Source organism: Saccopteryx bilineata, chromosome 8, assembly GCF_036850765.1.
Source record: "Saccopteryx bilineata isolate mSacBil1 chromosome 8, mSacBil1_pri_phased_curated, whole genome shotgun sequence".
Lineage (NCBI taxonomy): Eukaryota > Metazoa > Chordata > Mammalia > Chiroptera > Emballonuridae > Saccopteryx > Saccopteryx bilineata.
The window spans coordinates 68,665,535-68,681,420 of NC_089497.1; the positions used below are offsets into that span (position 1 = coordinate 68,665,535).

Here is a 15,886-nt window from a genome sequence, read left to right on the forward strand (position 1 = left end):
AGAAGAGGGAGAGGGAGGGGGAATGAAGCAGATGGTCACTTTTCCTGTGTGCCCTGACCAGAAATCAAACCCAGGATGTCCATATGCTAGGCCAACGCTCTATCCACTGAGCCACTCACTGGCCAGGGCTGACAATTCTATAAATCCATGTGATCACCACCTAAAACAAAACCTAGAACATTTCTAGAACTCCAGAAAGTTCCCTGATGCCCCTTTTCAGTCAATAAAATACCCTTCTTCCTTCCATCCCAGCCAAAAATGTTGACAAAAAATTTTTTTTCTAAGCGTGGTGTGGGGGCAGGAACAGATAGACAAGAAGGGAGAGAGATGAGAAGAATAGATTCTTTGTTGTGGCTCCTTAGTTGTTCATTGATTGCCTTCTCATATGTGCCTTGACCAGGGGGCTCCAACTGGTGAGCGACCCCTTGCTCAAGCCAGCAACCTTGGACTCAAGCCAGAGACCTTGGGGCCATGTCTATGATCCCACACTCAAGCCAGCAACCCTGTGCTCAAGCTGGCAACCTTGGGCTCAATCCAGCAACCTTTGGGCTCAAGCTAGCGACCATGGGGTCATGTCTATGATCCCATGCTCAAGCCAGCGACCCCACGCTCAAGCCGGTGAGCCTGCTCCCAAGGTCGACACTGCACCATTGCCTGGTCAGGAGATGTTTTAAAAATCACAGAATAATCATAATTTTCCCCTTGATATTAAAAGCGCTTTGCGCCTGACCAGGAGGTGGCACAGTGGATACAGCATTGACCTAGGATGCAGAGGACCCAGGTTTAAAACCCTGAGGTCACTGGCTTGAGCACAGGCTCACCAGCTGGAGCACAGGTCGCTGGCTTGAGCATGGGATCATAGACATGACCCCACGGTTGCAAGCTTGAGCCTAAAGGTTGCTGGCTTGAAGCCCAAGGTCACTGGCTTGGGCAAGGGGTCACTCACTCTGCTACAGCCCCCTCATCCCTGGGTCAAAACACTTATGATAAAGCAATCAATGAACAACTAAGGTACTACAACAAAGAATTGATGCTTCTTATCTCTCTCCCTTTCGGTCTGTCCCTATCTGTCCCTCTCTGTCTCTTTCCTTCTCTCTCTCTTGCTTAATAAAAAAATGCTTTGCATGAATTCTGCTTGATCTTTTTTTATGGTCCCATATTACCTTGCAAACTGAGGACAGTCTATATTTTTAAATATCTCATTCTGTTTTCCTTTGGCATTTTAGTTGTATTTGTGCATTTGCATGTGTGCGTGTGCGTGTGCATGTGTGTATTAATGGTTGCTCTAAAGCATTAGTTGGCAAACTACAGCACATGCACCAAATCCAGCTGGCTGCCTGTTTTATGTATTGTCTATGGCTACTTCCAGCTACAATGGCAGCATTAAGTAGTTGTTATAGAGACCACATGGTCCACAAAGCCTAAAATATTTATTATCTGGCCCTTTACAGAAAATGTTTCCCAACCCTCGCTCTAAAGTGCTGCTTCTTAAATTTCAGCATGCACCAGAATCACAGAAAGAAGTTGTACCATACCTCTAGAGTTTTTGATTCAGCTGGGTCTGCAGTAGAGCCAGAGAATCTCATCTCTCAGAAGATTCCCAGGTGTCGCTGCTGCTGCTGCTGGTCAGAGTACACTTTGAGAAGCACTGTTTAGACTTTATATTATATAATTTTAACTTATTATAGTCTACCTCATATTATATTATACAACTTCTTTATATGCTCTTAATTTTATCATGTGTTGTTATTATTTTTGCTTTAAACAGGTAAACTATGTATAGATTCTTGAACTGCCACCACAATGACTCCCTTTGCTAAATCTAGTAAAAAAGAGGAACATGCCCAGATGGAGAATTTGACCTCAGAGATGAAAAGCACAAACAAAAAATCAAAAGAAAATGCTAGAAATAAAAAAAATAAATATCAAAATCAAAGAATTCATTTGAAGGGTATATTGGTCATGTTATTTATTTTATTTTATTTTATTTTATTTTATTTTTTTACAGAGACAGAGAGTGAGTCAGAGAGAGGGATAAACAGGGACAGACAGGAATGGAGAGAGATGAGAAGCATCAATCATTAGTTTTTCATTGCGCGTTGCAACACCTTAGTTGTTCATTGATTGCTTTCTCATATGTGCCTTGACCACAGGCAGGCCTTCAGCAAACCGAGTAGCCCTTTACTGGAGCCAGCGACCTTGGGTTCAAGCTGGTGGGCTTTTGCTCAAACCAGATGAGCCCGCGCTCAAGCCGGCGACCTCAGAGTCTCGAACCTGGGTCCTCTGCATCCCAGTCCGACGCTTTATCCACTGCGCCACCGCCTGGTCAGGCTTGGTCATGTGATTGAGTGAAGGTAATGTCTGTACTGGATTGTAAGATTTTCATGTTTTTTGTCCTTTTTCTTTGGTCAGTGAACCTGCACTATAACATCCACCTATATGTTGGTAAGTTCCAATTTGCTATTTATTGTTTCTAATTTGTGTTTTGCATGATTTCTGAAGTGTATTGTTTGAACACTTCATTCTTGAACGTTTCAATAGGAAAAGTTCTGGCAAAATTATTTTCTCTTTTATCCTTTCTCAAAGCAGAAATATAAGCCACTTTGTTTTCCATGTCTGTTCCTATGGACTTTATTCATTTTCCAGATAATAGATAATATAGGCAGCCTTTTTTAATACTTCAATTAGTAACTTTTTATGGTCATTCATTGATGAATTTGCGAGTTTACAGCCCCTTAGTTATTTTAGGGAACCTAAGTGAAGAAAGCCTGCCATTTCCCAAGCACTTGCTAGCCAGTGTCCCCGACCCCCACCATCTTATTAAATTCTGAAAGCTGTAAGGACAATGGAAAGACAGCCTAGAGGTGGGGTTCAGTAGCTCTCAACCCTTCCATTCTGATCATAATAAAGGGTCAGGCTGCTTGAAAAGAGATCAAGCTTCTTCTAGCTCTCAGGTCCAGGTTAATAAGCAGTCAAGTTATACAGGCATCTGTCCACTGGACCCCCACAACTCCAGGTGCCTTCTGTGGTACTTCTCATCCTTCTGTTGATCCTATCTTAATACAGGCTACAATTCAATTTCAATGTAAAATTCTTTCTATTGTCCTCTAAGTTGTTATCCTACTCCTATTGGTTCATCTAAGTAGCTCTTTTGCCTAGTGTTCTTTGATGAGGTGTGTCATAAAGTACTGTAAAGTGTTTACTTTGTTACATTTATTGCTGAGAAAAAGGGTTGTTCCATACTTTCCAGGTGTTCCCATTGTCTTTGATGTCTGTGGAATATCCCGTGTAAATTGTTTCTGCTGTTTGTATGGCAAATGCATTTTGAAATAAATTTTATCAGGATCCATCACGCTATTTTGCTATGGAAACACTGGTATGTATTTCGCAACATGGAATTCATGATTTATTCCTTAAATTCTAGAGTAATGCTGAAAGTAGTGTATTTTATTATCTGGCTATGATTTTTGTTGTCCTGTAAGGAAGGCAGAGAGAGGTATTATCTCATTTTCCAGATGAGGAAGGTGAGGCATGGACAGAGATGATTAAAGGAGACAGCACCTGAGAAAGCCGCTGTGACAGAGCCCGCTGTGCATGTCCACGTGTGTACATATACACGTACATAGACACACACATACATACATACACATCTATAGACACATATAAAGAGAAACTGATCATTAACTTATTACTGCTCTCAAAAACAGTATGTCTTGCCTGACCAGGTGGTGGCGCAGTGGATAGAGCGTCGGACTGGGATGCGGAAGGACCCAGGTTCGAGACCCCGAGGTGGCCAGCTTGAGAGCGGGCTCATATGGCTTGAGCAAAGAGCTCACCAGTTTGGACCCAAGGTCGCTGGCTCCAGCAGGGGGTTACTCGGTCTGCTGAAGGCCCGCGGTCAAGGCACATGTGAGAAAGCAATCAATGAACAACTAAGAAGTCGCAACGCGCAACGAGAAACTGATGATTGATGCTTCTCATCTCTCTCCGTTCCTGTCTGTCTGTCCCTGTCTATCTCTGCCTCTGTAAAAATAAATAAATAAATAAATAAATAATTTAAAAAAAACAAAAACAAAACAAAACAGTATGTCTTGAGGGGAGAAGCAAAGCAACACTTGCCCAAGTACGGCATACTCACTCCTGCAGCTGAATGCGCTCCACATGAAAACAGGATTCAGTGGTCAAGACTGGGAAGTGCTGCATTACTCTCTTACTAGAAACAGTAACATATTAAAAGTCCTGAGAAGCCTTACAATAAGTATATAAACTCATCTGATTTTATTTAATTTACTTTTTTTTCTTTTTATATTTTTCCAAAGTTAGAAGGACAGAGGCAGTCAGACAGACTCCCGCATGTGCCCAACTGGGATCCACCTGGCATGCCCAACAGGGGGCAATGCTCTGCCCATCTGGAGCATTGTTCCACTGCACCTGGAGCCATTCTAGTGCCTGAGGCAGAGGTCATGGAGCCGTCCTCAGCACCCGGGCCAACTTTGCTCCAATGGAGCCTTGGCTGCGGGAGGGGAAGAGAGAGACAGAGAGGAAAAAGAGGGGGAAAGGTGGAGAAGCAGATGGGTGCTTCTCCTGTGTGCCCTGGTCGGGAATCAAACCCGGGATTTCCACATGCCAGGCCAATGCTCTACCACTGAGCCAACTGGCCAAGGCCTTTAATTTACTTTTATGGTTAGTGTTTTAGTGTCCTGCTCAAGAAATCTTTACATACCTCAAGATTGCAAAGATATTGTCCTTTTTTTCTTCTTCTAACTTTCTGGTCCTGAGGTTTATGTTTAGATCAATGACCCAATCTATTTAATTTTGGGTACAAAGTGAGAAAGATGTGAAGGTTCTTTTTTTCTATAAGAAAATCCAATTTTTCCTAGCAACACGTTCAAAAAGACTATTCTTTTCCCATTGAATTGACTCAGCATCTTGATGGAAAATCAATTGACCTTATATGTGGGGATCTATTTCTGGATGCATTATTCTGTTACATTGATATATCTGTCTATCTTTAGAACAATACTTGATTATTGTAGCTTTACAGTTAAGTCTTGAAATCATATATTATAAATCACACACCTCATTGTTCCTATTCAAGATTGTTTTAGCTATTCCATATCAGTAGCATTTCCAGAAAATTCTAGAATTATTTGATAGTTTCTTCAAAAGTGCCTCTTGGAATTTTGATAGGGATCACATTGGATATCTAGAAAAAAATTGGCATCTTAACAATTTTGAGTGTAATAATCTATGATCATGGTGTATACATTGTACTTTGTATTTGGTCAAAGAAATTCTTGCCCTCATAGAATTTATGTTCTAGTGAGGAAGACTGTTTATATATTGAATAAAATAAATTAAATAATGCCAGGTAGCTATTTTTCTTTTTTAAAAAGTTGTAACAGGGTAAACAAAACAGGAGAAATACAGGAGAAGTGGGGTAGTGGTGTTGAGTAGCAATCTGAATGAAGGGAAGGAAGAAGCACATTGGGAGAAAGCCTTCCAGGCAGCAGAGGCTGTGAGGCGGGAGCAAGCCTGACCTCTTCCGGAAACAGCAAAGATACCTCCGGATCTGGAGCAAAGTGAGTGACAACAATGCTAGGCAATGATGTTAAATTAAGCAAATGGTCAGAACGTAGAACGTGTGGGCTTTGCAGGGTAGGAGCAAGGGTTTAAATATTAGAGACAGCTATTGAAGGTTTTTAAAAATATCTGAAAGGGTCTTTTTAAAAATTCAGCCTGTATACACCTGTATGGCCTTTCAGGTTGTGAAAACACTGAAATATTTCAAATCCGGTTAGGAAATAGCTGCTTCCATGGTAGCAGTCTTACCTGTTACGCTGGCTCCTTTGCCAGGACCCCCCAGCCCCCAATGTCCCACCTCACAAACCAACAACTAAATAAGTAACCTAGCCCAGCAGAGGCTATTGAGTTGGGGAAGTCAATCAGCTCAGGAACCTAAAACCATTGAAATTCATCAATCTAAAACATGAGTACAGGTTTACATCGGTCCAGTCCTAGAGCCTGCTCAGAACAGTGTGTCTGAGCTTCCATTCTATCAGGGGTCGGTGGGGCTCAGCACCGTGGTCTGTGCTCTGGCTCAGCCCAGGACTGAGTGTCCCTGAGATTTGAGTGATGACAGAGGAAAGGGGAAATCCAGTGTATTTTTATATAAACAATCTTCAGCACTTCCTGAGTTGATTTGAAAGGCCAGTAGCTAACTTTGATAACTTTGTGTGTGTGTATAATTTTTTTTTATTTTTTTTTAGATTTTTCATTCATTTTAGAGAGGAGAGAGAGAGAGGAGAGAGAGAGAGCAAGAAAGAAGAGGTGGAGGAGCAGGAAGCACAAACCCCATATGTGCCTTAACCAAGCAAGCCTGGGTTTCAAACTGGCGACCTCAGCATTCCAGGTGAACCCTTTATCCACTGCGCCACCACAGGTCAGGCATATAACTTTCATATATAAACCACATCAAACATTGTTTCTATATTCAAAGTCATAAAATTGTCTAGTACCAAGAGCTATTTTTAATACTGTGGCAAAACGGAAATAGAAAATACCATCCTCTCCAAACCAAATGCAACCTTAACATTCTCATAGCTGCACTCAATAAAGTCAGTGCTTGTGTAACAATGTATAGTTCCTGGAATCCTAATCTCAACATAGAATACAACAGTTGAAATAAAGCAATTCTAATTTCATATATGAAATGTATTTTACACACTACAGTACTGAAAAATTTGTACATATGTCAAAATCTTAAAAACAGATTTCTTCAAAGATACATGAAATTTCTAAGGTCACTTGCCATTTTCATCCATTTCACATCCTCCTCTTTGAAAATATATTATTCTCTTAAATCTGGAATCCCAATATCTTATTACATAATATTGAAGTTCTACTTTATTTACATTTATTTATTTGATATCAACACCTTCAGTTTAATTACCTGAGAGACTAGATATTAAATATTTGCTAACATAAACTTGCAACATGAACCTAAACTAAAGGGAAAGCAACCGGAAAGAACATCAGGGAAAAATCCAAGCACTACTTAGAAACAGTCAATCTCTGGGCACCAGACATACATTCACTCACTTCTATTTTCTGACTGTAAACAACTTCACTCAACCAAAGACAAAACATTAAAAACCATTGTACGCAAGCGGGATCTGTCTTAATAGAACACTTGCCGGAAAACTCCGTGGCTGTTTCCTTTTCATTTTTTATTTTTAACATAAAACTACTTGTGAAATGTTGAAACTTTTTAAGTAGGTCTATACATAAGATTTAGGGTCAGGCAGGACCCTAATTTAATCTGAGATGGAAATTATTCCTACAATCCTTTTTATATTCAAATACCATAATTTTTCTAATCAAAACTTACTTACACCACAGCAAGTTGAAGTTTGGACAAACAGCACGAAACTACCAGCAAGCCACCTGTTTCTTCACAGACTAAACTTTGTTCCCTCACTGGCTGTTTCTGGATCAGGTTCACACTGATACACATTTACTGCGGCCTTGGAAGCTACCACCCCATGAGGGAGGTGGGAGGGCTTGTTCGTTTAACTCCTGCTTGATAACTTATCAGCAACTTCTTAAAGGTCGATTTTCTTGTGTTTAAAGAGAAAAATGTAAGGAAGATTATAGAGAAAGCCTAAAAAGTCTCAATGGCCTCTGCTGGCTGGGCTTTGGTTTCAGAGGGGATTCTGTTCCTGTTTGTTCCTGGAAAATATATATATCTCCTCTGAGCTTCAAAAATCTTGCTTTCTTCCTTTGATAAGAGCTTTCCCCTTCTCCTCAGAATCTATATATTGTGCAATCATGGCAAAAAATGTCCAGGAAATGGCTTTTCTACTGCAGCCTCCAATCACCCCCATTATCACCAACTTCTACTAGTTAGGAAAATAATACAGAGTTCTTGTTAAATTTAGTGCTTTCTGACATTGAAACCTTCTGCTGATCTAATGTAAAGTGAGAACATGGATCTCAAATTCTGTTTTGCCAGACAAAACGTTAGGCTGTTTCATCCCCATTCACATCTTTAAGCTTCTTCCCCTTCTGAGCTACTATATGTCTATAATTTGTAGTATTAGCCTTCAAATCAAAAACCATTTATTATGTACTTCCTTCAAATCAAAACCATTTATTATGTACTTACTGTGCTAATCATTTTATAAACACTATCTAATTCTTGCCTAGGAATGGAATTTGGGGATCATCTTCAAATCTTCTTTGTCTCATTCTCTGTATCCAATCTAGCTCCTTCACTGTTCCTGGTGATCGTCTGTAATAAGCTCTGAGTCGGCAGAATAATGAATGGTCCATCCCTCTCAAAGATGTACACACCCTAGTCACCAGAATCTGTGAATATTTACCTTACCTGGCAGATGAGACTTTGCAGAAGTGATTAAGGTTAAGGACTTTGAGATGGATCTAAAAGTAATCACCCGAGTCTTCTGAAAGCAGTGCACCTTTCCTGGCTGTGGTCAGAGAGAGGTGAAGTGAGGACTTGACTTGCTCTTGCTGGCTCTTGTGTTGGACATGGCAAGAAAACAGATTCTCCTCTAGAGCCTCCAGAATGGGACACAGCCCTGAGATACATTGGCCCAGAGAGATCCGTGCTGGATTTTCGACATACAAATTGTAAGAGTTGCATTGTTTTAAGTTACTAAATATGTGATAACTTGTTATGGCATCAAAAGAAAAATAATACAGGGACTTTAATTTCAAAAATGTCCCTTTGAAATATAATACCTAGAACTGAATAGAGTACTACAAATGAGGTCTATTGAAGAAAAGAAGAACTGTGGAATTACCAAATTCCTTAATCTGGACACTATACTTACAATTCAAGATTGTTTTATATTTTTAATGCATTATACTCTGAAGTTAGTGGATTCCTAAGTTTTGATCACACAGACTAGCAAGGTGCCTGATTCTACTCTCATTTGTTTTTTCCAACTAATTTTGGAAATGAAATGCAGAGCTTTACCTTCAACCCTTTGAAATTCTACCTTATTGGTTTTAGCCCATCCTTCCAAACTATTAAGACAATTTTGAATCATGCCTGTGTATTTTGTCGTAAGCAGTACCCCTTTTTAAGGCTATCTGCATCTACTTAATTCCCATGGATTCAAGAAGTTATTAGTAAATAAACACTGAGTAGTCAATATCAAGAACAGAGTTCTGAAATACAGAACAGAGTTCTGTTATTAGAGACCTTCAGTTTGACACTGATCCATGAATCAATACTTTTTGAGTACACACTTTAATCAGCTAAGTCACCTTATATTTTTTAAATTTATCAAACATATCAGGAGAATAAAATGTTTTGTTTTGTTTTTTTTTTTTTGTATTTTTCTGAAGCTGGAAACGGAGAGAGACAGTCAGACAGACTCCCGCATGCGCCCGACTGGGATCCACCCGGCACGCCCACCAGGGGCGACGCTCTGCCCACCAGGGGGCGATGCTCTGCCCCTCCGGGGGCGTCGCTTTGCCGCGACCAGAGCCACTCTAGCGCCTGGGGCAGAGGCCAAGGAGCCATCCCCAGCACCCGGGCCATTATTGCTCCAATGGAGCCTTGGCTGCGGGAGGGGAAGAGAGAGACAGAGAGGAAGGAGGGGGTGGGGGATGGAGAAGCAGATGGGCGCTTCTCCTATGTGCCCTGGCCGGGAATCGAACCCGGGTCCCCCGCACGCCAGGCCGACGCTCCACCGCTGAGCCAACCGGCCAGGGCCTAAAATGTTTTAATAAAGATATGTCTATAACATACTAATCCACTGCAACTCTACTGTTAATGGAAATGTGGTCAGTTTGATATGAGCAGTTTTTTAAAATTCAGTGCTGTCTTCTTTTTTTTTTTTTGTATTTTTCTGAAGCTGAAAACGGGGAGAGACAGTCAGACAGACTCCCGCATGTGCCCAACCAGGATCCACCCAGCACGCCCACCAGGGGCGACGCTCTGCCCACCAGGGGGCGATGCTCTGCCCCTCCGGGGCGTTGCTCTGCCACGACCAGAGCCCAGAGGCCACAGAGCCATCCCCAGCGCCCGGGCCATCCTTGCTCCAATGGAGCCTTGGCTGCGGGAGGGGAAGAGAGAGACAGAGAGGAAGGAAGGGGGGGGTGGAGAAGCAAATGGGCGCTTCTCCTATGTGCCCTGGCCGGGAATCGAACCCAGGTCCCCCGCACGCCAGGCCGACGCTCTACCGCTGAGCCAACAGGCCAGGGCCTAGTGCTGTTTCTTAATGAGGATCATTTTCTTTACAAACTTTTGTCGTTCCATATAAATTTTTGAAATATTTGTTTTAGTTCTGTGAAATACACCATTGGTATCTCTATAGGAATTGTGTTGAATCTATATTGTGTTGTGTAATATGGACATTTTTAATGAGGTTAATTCTTCCAATTCATGAACATGGTATATGTTTCCACTTATTTTATCTTTTTCTATTTCTTTCTTTGGTGCCTTATAATTTTCTGAGCACAGGTCTTTTACATCATTGGTTATATTTATTTTACAGTATTTTTTTTTAAAAAAACTTTATTCATTTATTCTTTCATTTATTTTCAACAATTTGTTCATTTATTTGCAGGTTAACTTTTTTTAATTAATTAATTTATTTATTCATTTTTAGAGAGGAGAGAGAGACAGAGAGAGAGAAGGGGGGAGGAGCTGGAAGCATCAACTCCCATATGTGCCTTGACCAGGCAAGCCCAGGGCTTTGAACCGGCAACCTCAGCGTTTCCAGGTTGACGCTTTACCCACTGCGCCACCACAGGTCAGGCCATTTTACAGTATTTTTTGATGTAATTATAAATCAGATTGTTTTCTTAGTTTCCCTTTCTGATAGTTCATTATTGGTGTATAAAAATGCAACTGGTTTCTAGATATTTATTTTGTATCCTGCTATATTACTGAATTTATTTATCAGTTCTAGTAGCTTTTGGGTGGAATCTTTAGGATTCTATATATACAGTATCATGTCACCTCCAAATAATGACAGCTTTACTTCTTCCTTTCCAATTTGGGTACCTTTTATTTCTTCTTTTTGTCTAATTGCTATGGCTAGGCTTCCAGTACTGTGTTGAATAGAAGTGGTAAAAGCAGACTTCTCTATCTTGTTCTCAATCTTAAGGAAAACACTTGTAGTTTTTGCCCATTGAGTATGCTATTTGCTGTGGGTTTGTCACCTATGGCCCTTATTACAGTGAGTTATGTTCCCTCCATTCCCACTTTGCTGAGAGTTTTTATCATAAATGGCTACTGGATTTTATTGAATGCTTATGAAATAAGAAATAAATACACATTTAAAAAGTTATTAGAGTAGCTATGGTGGAAATAGCTTGGAAAGAGAAGGGATTGGAGCCAAGCAGGCCAAGTGTAAACTGTAGAAATAAGCTTGGCATGACCTAACAAGGACATCAATAGGATTAAAATCATGAAAATACAATGAAAAGAATGAATACATATAAAAGATCTATTTCAAAAGAAAAAATCAACAAAACATTTGCAATAGCAGAGAGCAGAGGTAAGAACAGTGATACCAATGAGAAAAGATGAAAACTAGAAGAAGCTGTTTTTTTTTTGTTTTTTTTTTTCCATTTTTCTGAAGCTGGAAACAGGGAGAGACAGTCAGACAGACTCCCGCATGCGCCCGACCGGGATCCACCCGGCACGCCCACCAGGGGCGATGCTCTGCCCATCCTGGGCGTCGCCATATTGCGACCAGAGCCACTCTAGCGCCCGAGGCAGAGGCCACAGAGCCATGCCCAGCGCCCGGGCCAAGAAGAAGCTGGTTTAAAGAAAACGGAGACTCATTTCCTTAATTCATTCAATAAATATTTGTAAGTACCTACTATGCCAGGGCAATGTGGATATGAAAGTGAGTTTATAAATGCCAAGTATGAGGTGACCCTAAAATGTCCCAGTTAAAATGTCCCAAAGGCACCTGCATATTACAAGTGAGAAGACAAAACTGGGGTAGCTGAGAAAGGCAGCAACAAGTGAGGAAAGAAGCTAAAACTTAACTGGGAACAGCCACACCATTATAAGAGAGGAGCAAAGCACACAGGGAAGGAATGGCCAGAGTTTTGAAAAGAAACTGGATAGAGAGACCAAGATAAAATAAAGATCAAAGAAGAAGGGTTCCATGAAGTGCACTATCCAAGAAATGGCACACAAAGGACCACCAAACAGTTGGTTAAAAAAACAGAGAGAGCTCACTGATGGCAGAGGGGACTCAAGAGAACCATTTATACCTTCAGTAAAGCCCAAATGGGGCCCTGACTACAGACTACAGACTACAGACGTTAACATTTTCTCACAAGGAAGCATTTAAAGGGCTTTGGGAAATTGGATTCTATTTATTATCATGCTCCTCAAACTGAGGTATTTGAAACCACAGGGCAAATTTTTACATGGCATCAGTTTTATCTGGAAATCAAAATATGTTGAAACAGAGAAAAGAATGCAAAATTTGCATGAGCTTTTAAGATAAATTCTAAAATACAAGTGTAGAATGTTGTTATAAGGAGGTCATCTTCTTACTTTTAGGGCTACAAATTCACTCTTCACTTCTATAAAGGAGCACTTGGGCCTGACCAGGTTGTGGTGCAGTGGACAGAGTGTTGGACTGGAACACAGAGGACCCAAGTTCGAAACCCTGAGGTCACTGGCTTGAGCGTGGGCTCATCCAGCTTGTGTGTGGGCTCACCAGCTTAAGCAGGGGGTCGCTGGCTTGAGCGTGGGATCGTTGACATGACCACATGGCCGCTGGCTTGAGCCTCAAGTTTGCGAGCTTGAAGCCCAGGGCTTGAGCAAGGGGTCACTGGCTTGGCTGGAGCCCCCCCCCCGCCCCCGTGCCCCATCAAGGCACATATGAGAAAGCAATCACTGAACAACTAAGGTGCTGCAACAAAGAATTGATGCTTCTCATCTCTCTCCCTTCCTGTCTGTGTGTCCCTATCTGTCCCTCTCTCTGTTTCTGTCACACACAAAAAAAAGTTCCTGCAATTTGGTATTACCTAGAAAAGTTGAAGAAAGGTGTTCATAAAACCAGCAATTTAACTCCTTGGTATACACCTGAGCAGAGCTCCCCAACTGCCATGCTATGGTCCCTGAGCATGCAATGAATGGGTGATAGCTATACCCACATACGGAGCTCCTCAGCCCTCCAGTCAAACAGAAGCCCCCCCAGGCCAGAGACACAGCTTCTTCAATACAATGTATTGGATAAATATTATCTGCTGTTTTCTGTGTGTGCTATGACATGAAAAGGTTAGGAAGAGTTCTTGCATATGTATGGCAGATACAAATAGAGATATATGTACACATAGGAGCAATGTTTGTGATCATTAAAAACTAGACTATCCTGACCCAGTCGATAGCTCGGTTGGTTAGAGCAGGGGTCCCCACACTACGGCCCCGTGGACCGCATGTGGCCCCCTGAGGCCATTTATCTGGCCCCCGCCTTACTTCCGGAAGGGGCACCTCTTTCATTGGTGGTCAGTGAGAGGAGCACACTGACCATCTCATTAGCCAAAAGCAGGCCTATAGTTCCCATTGAAATACTGGTCAGTTTGTTGATTTAAATTTACTTGTTCTTTATTTTAAATATTGTATTTGTTCCCGTTTTGTTTTTTTACTTTAAAATAAGATATGTGCAGTGTGCATAGGGATTTGTTCATAGTTTTTTTAATAGTCTGGCCCTCCAACGGTCTGAGGACAGTGAACTGGGCCCCTGTGTAAAAAGTTTGGGGACCCCTGGGTTAGAGCATCATCCCGAGGCACAGAGGTTGCCGGTTCAATCCTTGGTCAGGGCACATACAGGAACAGATGGTTTCTGTCACTCTTTTTCCCTTCCTCACTCTCTAAAAAAATAAAAATAAACATTAAAAAATTTAAAACAAAACAAAACAAAAGAGAACCCTGACCTGTGGTGGCAGAGTGTACAAAGTGTCTACTTGGAACACTGAGGTTGTCATTTGGAGACCCTGGGCTTGTCTGATCAGGGCACACATGGGAGTTGATGCTTCCTGCTCTTTCCCCTTCTCTCTCTCTCTCTCTCTTTTCTCTCTAAAATGAATAGATTAAAAAAAAAAAAAACTAGACTATCCCAAATGTCCATCAATCAATTCATTTGCTAATGGAATACTCCCACAATGCAATATTATACAGCAGTGAAAATTCATGAGCAATAGCTATGTGCATTGACTTGAGTAAATCTAAGACTATAATGTTGAGCAAAAACCAGTAAGTTCCAGAAAAACACATACAATATAATTCCATTTTTATTAAGTTTAAAAACACATAAAACTAATCAATAAACTGTTTAGGAATATACAGATGTGATAAAAAAAAAAACATGGAAAGAAGCAAGAAAACTAACAGAAAATTCAGAACTTTGTTTACCTCTGAGGGAGCAACAAAAGTTTGGGCTCAGAGAGAAATACACAGGAGAGTCGAGTTAATGGTAATATTACATTTTTGAACTAAGCTGTATAGCTAACATATGTTCTCTATATAATTATTCCAATAAGCCTTATGACTATTCTATAAATATCTTCTATCTACTCAATATTTAATAAACATCCTTTATAAAAGCCCTGCTTTGTCCAAAGGTAGACAGCAAAGGCATCTGCCATCTCCGCAGCAGCACGAGTTACGTGAACTTGGAGGGACAGGGTACCAGGTCGCACAGCCCCTGCAGGTCAGACACGGAGCCTTTCACCAAGGCCGACCAGCTCATACACAACCACAACAAGCAAAGATTAGAAGTTATACAGTAAATAAAATTAAAACTAAATTCAATATGCTATTATTTTATGAGGCACCATATATGTGAATTTTAACATTAAGTAAAATATGGATTTAAAGACTCAGGACTAAATAAACTGCCACCCTATGGAAAAATAACTCCTCTCGCTTTTGCCTAAACAGTCAGCATTTCATTGTGTATTTAGACCACACAAAAGACATTTACAGTATGACAATAGTTTAATTCATCATGTATATCCAGCAATGTTTGCTTCGTCAAATGCCTGCTGTTTGTCAATGTCATTTAAGGGCAGGTTTATAAAGCTTCAAGAGTGAGAACTGGGTCTGTTTCAACTGATATAACTACCAAGAAAAACACAATGATCTCTTTTTAAGGAATTCATGCCTGTACTCTGTCTCCTTGTATTTTAAGGGCTAGACTGTGAAAGCCATATCTCTAAGCATTAGATATTTTGCCAATGCAGAGAAATATAATAGACCACAATGATATAAACTTAACCTCCAAATTAATTAAATTTGCCTTTTTGAACCAGAAAAGAAATCTAGTTTGAGCTCTCCCTTTAATATTAAAAAAAAAAAAAAAAAAAAAAGAACCACTAAAAAGCAGATAGTTAATGTTTACACAAAGGCAATTTTTTCCCTTTTTTTAAAAAAATGTTCTTTCAGGTTTTAATGGGCGAGTGACCTTGCTGGAATTCCCCGTCAGTGCTGGAGCACCTGTCTGGGTGTTTCGCACAGAACCCACTTTCACATGATACATTAGAATGGTATGCCAAGTGGTATCAGTCTCTGTACCTTGAACTTGGATATCACAATGAATCAATAAACTTTATACAAAATGAACAGCTTTTCCTTCCTTTAGGCTATTTAAGAAAAGTTCAAATTTAAATATGTGTGACATTATGTATCCATAGGATCAATTATACACAGGAAAACTTCACATATTTACCCAATTCAAGAAATTCACCCTTACTACAGCTTCAGGTTATCAAAGACAGGACATTGTTAAAAATGTCAAACACTGAATATATCATGCTGAAGTGGAATCTGAGTCCATAATTAATCCCTGTTCCATTAACATAACTACCTTAAAACCTAGAT

The 15,886-nt window shown here is 40.6% G+C and overlaps 1 protein-coding gene across 3 annotated transcripts in view; it reads right to left on the reverse strand.

Moving 5' to 3' along the window:
* The window catches only part of MAP3K13 (mitogen-activated protein kinase kinase kinase 13), a 182,495-nt gene that overhangs the window by 138,336 nt on the left and 28,273 nt on the right, over positions 1-15,886 (reverse strand). The window contains exon 1 of one of the 3 annotated variants that reach the window (XM_066240642.1): positions 7,395-7,456. The exons of 1 other annotated variant lie outside the window; for it this stretch is intronic. The gene's annotated coding sequence lies outside the window, so the exon portion shown is untranslated. Of the gene's footprint in view, positions 1-7,390; positions 7,457-15,886 lie in introns of those variants that run through there. One more of the 3 variants, XM_066240644.1, reaches the window with a different exon arrangement.